We start from the raw sequence: 6,000 nt of genomic DNA on the forward strand, positions 1-6,000 counted from the left end.
CCACCTCCGCCTCCTCAGAAGTAGACTCCTCCTCTGAATCCATTTCCTTGCCAATGAACGCACGAGCCTTGCCAGATGAGCTCTTCTTGTAGTATGAAGACTTTGAAGAAGATTTTGAGGATTTCTTTCTTCTTCTTGTCGTCAGAGTCATAGTCCTTGCTCTTCTTCTTTTTATTTGCTTTCGTGTCCCATTGAGGACATTCAGATATATAGTGGTCTGGCTTCTTGCATTTGTGGCATGTTCTCTTCTTGTAGTCACGAGTGGAAGCCTCATCATTCTTGGAGCTGGATCTTGAAGACTTTTCGAAGAGATTCTTCTTGGAGAACTTTTGGAAGTTTCTCACAAGCATTGCCAGCTCTTTGCCAATGTCTTCAGGATCATCCGAACTGTAGTCAGATTGTTCAAATGAGGATTCAGCCTTGGTCTTCAAGGCACGAGATCGGCCATAGTTGGGACCATAGATATCTCTCTTCTCACATGGCTGGAATTCATGTGTGTTGAGCCTCTCAAGTATGTCAGACGGATCGAAATATTTGAAGTCAGGGCATTCTTGGATCATCAATGCTAGAGTGTCAAATGAGCTGTCAAGTGATCTCAGTAGCTTCTTCACGACTTCATGCTTGATGATTTCAGTGGTGCCAAGAGCCCAAAGCTCATTTGTGATATCAGTGAGGCGATCAAAAGAGATCTGGACATTCTCATTATTATTCCTCTTGAACCGGTAGAAGAGATTGCGAAGCACATCAATTCTTGAGTCTCTTTGAGTTGAGACGCATTCGTTGACCTTGGACAGCCAGTCCCATACCAGCTTCGTAGATTCCAGAGCACTCACACGGCCATACTGCCCATTGGTCAGATGACCATAGATGATGTGCTTGGCGGTTGGGTCCAGTTGCGCGAACCTCTTGACATCAGCAGCGGTGACGCCTTCATTGACTTTGGGAACGTCGGTCTTATGACATACCAGAGGTTGTTGTCAATGGCTTTAAGATGCATGTGCATCTTATTCTTCCAGTAGGGGTAATCAGTGCCATCGAAGATGGGACACAGAGCGGAGACTTTGATTATCCCTGTAGTTGACATAGCTAAAACTCTAGGTGGTTAAACCGAATCACACAGAACAAGGGAGCACCTTGCTCTGATACCAATTGAAAGTGCTAGTTATCGACTAGAGGGGGGTGAATAGGCGATTTTTAATGAAAGTCTTCAAGACATGCAATGTCATCAAAGACAGCTAACCGAATGCAACCTACACAGTATGCAGCGAAAGATAAACAAACACTAGCCAAGCCATGATCTAGGAAATAGTACTGAGTAAACACGAAGACAAATAGCGGCTAGGTAGAATGGATCAGATTACGAAGACAGTGTGAAACCAAATATGCAATCAGAGAGTATATCTTCACACGGTGAAGTCAAAATAGGACAAGCAAGCAATGACTTCACGAAGCTAAACTGAAAGTAAAGAGTGAAGAGATAGAACCAGTAGCTTGATGAAGACAAGGATTTGGTAGACCAGTTCCAGTTGCTGTGACAACTGTACGTCTGGTTAGGGAGGCTGAGATTGAACTCGGAAGACCATGTCTTCACTTTATTCCCCTTGAGCTAAGGACACTTAGTCCTCGCCCAATCACTCTGCTAAGTCTTCAAGGTAGACTTCCAAACCATCACAGACTTCGTTCACCGGCGATCCACAATGACTGTTGGATCCTTAGAACGCGACGCCTATCCGACTGGAAGATATATAGTCTTCAAGTGTAATAAGTATTCAGATCACGCGGACAGAAAGACTTAAATGATGCCAAACACTCTTTGGGCTCTGGGTGTTTTGGGATTTTTCCTCGCAAGGTTTTCTCTCTCAAAGGCTTCAGAGGTGGGTTGCTCTCAAACGACAAAAGTCATGCACTTACTCTGAGCAGCCACCAATTTATGGTGTAGGGGTGGGCTATTTATAGCCAGGAGGCAAGCCGACCTGATATGTACGAAATGACCCTGGGTCACTAAGGAACCAACACGTGTCCAACAGTCAGATTTCAAACACACGCGGCAGCTTGACTTGGGCTAGAAGCAAAGCTGACTCATCCAACTATGGACAAGATTTGCTCTCATTATCTTCACTTGAAGACATAGGATTTTGGTAGAGCGTCACATCCATTTTTCTGACTTTGTTCACTTGGACCCCACTTAATAGTTCAGTGGTTCCTAAGACTCAAGAAAGAAGAAAATAAACTATGAAAGAAACTATGTCTTCGCACTCCATTGTCTTCAAGTGAATGTCTTCACATGTCATTATCTTTGACGTGAATGTCTTCATGAACCACCATTGTCTGCAATGTCTTCATACATTTTTAGGTGCCATCTCTGTTAAGTAAACCGAATCAATGAGGGACTTCTACCTGTGTTATGCTGCAATTTTCACAAACACATTAGTCCCTCAACCATGTTTGTCGTCAATACTCCAAAACCAACTAGGGGTGGCACTAGATGCACTTACAAGTACAAGGTGTATACCGAGAAGTATTGTGGTTTAGATTGAAAAGGTATCGACCGAGGAGTCCATGACACACCTTATATACTTGACCGTGGCTAGGGTTACAAGAGTCTGGAGTCATTTGATACATGCCTAATACAGAAGACCTACGCTAGATGGCATGTAGAGTCCTTGTCTTATTCTCCAAGGTGGTGATGCGCCATTTATCGCTAAAGGACTCTAAGGAGCAGGCATGGGACATCCTATGGTCGCTGTGCCTTTTCTGTCCTTCGTGGCTATACCTAGGAGCATGGCATCGTCAAGTAAGCATATGTAGTCATACCCCAGGATGTAGCCTAGTTCGGTGAATCTTGTTAACAAATCTCGATCGTGTGCCCTCCCCTTGTCGGTGTCAAAACCGGCAAATCTCGGGTAGGGGGTCCCGAACTGTGCATCTAAGGATTGATGCTACCAAGGGACAAGTGGGACACAATGTTTACCCAGGATCGGACCCTCTTAATGGAGGTAAAACCCTATGTCCTGCTTGATTGTATTTGATGACTATAGGGGTTACAAGAGTTGATCTACCTCGAGATCGTAATGGCAAAACCCTAACTGTCTAGCCTATGAGAATTCTGATAGCCTCTACGGACTAAACCCTCCGGTTTATATACACATGTCGGTGTCAAACCGGCGGATCTCAGGTAGGGGGTCCCGAACTGTGCATCTAAGGTCGATGGTTGCAGGAGATGGGGGACACGATGTTTACCCAGGTTCGGGCCCTCTCTCTGGAGGTAATACCCTACTTCCTGCTTGATTGATCTTGATGAATATGAGTGTTACAAGAGTTGATCTACCACGAGATCGTAATGGCTAACCCTAGAGGCCTAGCCTGTATGACTATGGTAATGAGTATATGCTTTCCGGACTACACCCTCCGGTTTATATAGACACCGGGGGGATCTAGGGTTACATGGAGTCGGTTACATAAGAAGGAATCTTCATAGTTGATCGCCAAGCTTGCCTTCCACGCCAAGGAGAGTCCAATCCGGACACGGGTACAGTCTTCGGCCTTCATGTCTTCACAACCCACCAGTCCGGCTCATAGATAACAGGCCGGACGCCCGAGGACCCATAAGTCCAGGACTCCCTCAGTAGCCACTAAACCTGGCTTCAATGACGAGGAGTCCGGCGCGCAGATTTTCTTCGGCATTGCAAGGCGGGTTCCCTTCTATCCGAACTCCAAGATAGTCTTCAGGCGCGACGATAGTATCTGGACCTATCACACACACACACCATACACAACCACAGAGAGAATATAATTTTGCACAAGTCTGATCCGCCGACAAATTTCGGTAGCATGACATCATGTCCGACCGGTCATAATTCCGGACCGTTTCGTGTCCGACGCTCCACGTCCCGAGACGCGGTTGCCATTGGCACGTCTTGTCGAAGCAGAGACCGTGCCCCCTTATAGTGGAATTCTCATCAATGCGGGCATGGGTAATCTAACCGCGCCGTTTATACAGCCCTTGGGATTAGGCGAATTCTAAGGCGAGTGGGGAGGCGTTCGATATTTATTGCCTTTATAAGGGGATAAGGATTCTCTCTCCCTCTCCCACTCCCTCTCTCTATCTCCGCCCTTCCAACCTCGAGCTCCACCGCCCAAGTTCTCATCTCCTTTCCACTCGAGCTAGCACTCAACCATGTCCGGATCCGGAGGTCAGGGCAAGTGGATGGTCTCCTCCGTCAAGGAGGAGGACATTACTGAGCTTCGGGCGGCCGGATACTTGGCGAAGCAAATCGCCCATCGCCTGGCAGCCGAGGGACAAGTCGTCCCCACGCTGGAGCCCAAAGAGAGGGTGGTATTCCTCCCTCACTTCTTCCGCGGACTAGGGTTCCCACTCCACCCTTTCGTCCGTGGGCTGATGTATTATACGGGATAGATTTCCATGATCTGTCCCTAAACTCCTTCCTCAACATCTCGGCGTTTATCGTCGTGTGTGAGGCCTTCCTCCGCGTCCAACCCCACTTCGGGCTATGGCTCAAAGTCTTCAATGTGAAGCCGAAGGTGCTGGACGGCCAGCACGCGGAGTGCGGGGGAGCCATGGTGAGTAAGCTGTCAAACGTCTCCTGGCCGAAAGGTACTTTCGTGGAGACAGTAAAGGAGTGGAAGAAACAATGGTTTTACATCACAGAACCTCGCGGCACCACCTGGGCCCCAGCTGCCGAATTCCGCTCCAGTGCTCCGATGCGACTCACCTCCCGGGTGCCGTCTCGTTCTCAGCGGTGACAGTCTCTTTTTCAGTTCATTATCAGGGAGATATGTGACACTGATCCAATCTCAAATTGGTCCGAAGAAGCACCAAACTCTGGAGAGGCTCTTCAAAACCACTCACGAAGGTGCCTGGAAGTTGCTCTTTGAGGGCAACGAGAAACCGCCGGCCACAGATTCAGATCGTGGGCACGATTGCAAACACCTCGCCAGCGAGGTATGTTATTTTTGGCGTATCCCCTACTTAATTGTTTCGAGGATGATGTCTGAGTTTATAATTGCTCTTTCAGGATTGGATGGAGAGGGTGAAGCGGATCTAGTGTCCGGCACCACTACCTCAAGAGCCGGTCATCCCGTGCCTGGCGAAGATGCTGGTACCGGCGCCGTATAAGGCGCCGGAGAAGAAGGCCAAGGAGGGAAAAAGTGGCCCCCGTCGCAAGGGCACTTTGGACGTGACGTCCGAAGACGAGGAAGCCCATTCCTCCGTCCCTGAGGACGATGATGAGGAAGAGGAGGAGGAGGAGAAGAACCCTCCCCCTAAGGAGAAGAAGAGGGGGGCCTCCACGAATCTGGAGGCGGGAACGCCCAAGAAGGGGAAGGGCGCCCCTGCGGTCAACACCGCGTGGGACGTTGACAGTAGTCCGGAGCGACGCCTCCGCACTAAGCCTCGGGCCGCATTGTAAGTACTATGACTCCCGTACATAAGTGTACCAACCTCTCCTTTTTATTGTTTTGATGTTGTTAATTGTGCCATTGCAGTCCGGCCCGTGGCAGCATCCAGCGATCCTCGTCTGGGGGTTCGTTGGATCCGGCGGAAATGGCCAGTATGTCGCCGCCGCCCGCTTACTCCCCTCAGGCCAAGGACGATACCGAAGTGTTGTCCCGGAGGATTGCTCCGAGCCGGGGAGGGGTCCAGTACGCTGTCCAGGAGGCGCCGCAGGGCGAGACCTCCGCTGCTGGACACATCGGGGAGCAGATCCCCATGGAGACTGGCGAAGAGGGACGTATTCAATTCGGCCCTCAGCCGAATACGATCCCGGGGACTGATACGACCCCGGAATCCGGCGCGCGCCTTTCTTTGAAGGAGGGGGGTGCACCAATTCCACCGATGGCCCCTGTCCAACCAGGGGCACCGATAACCTAATGGAGGGCACTACGAGGCGCCTCCATTGTGGACGAGCACCATATCCTTATGGGTACAGTGATCAAGAAAGTTCAATCCATCAAGAGCGGACTAAACGAGGCCTGCCACAA

This window comes from Aegilops tauschii, chromosome 4 (genome assembly GCF_002575655.3).
Source record: "Aegilops tauschii subsp. strangulata cultivar AL8/78 chromosome 4, Aet v6.0, whole genome shotgun sequence".
Taxonomy (NCBI): Eukaryota; Viridiplantae; Streptophyta; class Magnoliopsida; order Poales; family Poaceae; genus Aegilops; species Aegilops tauschii.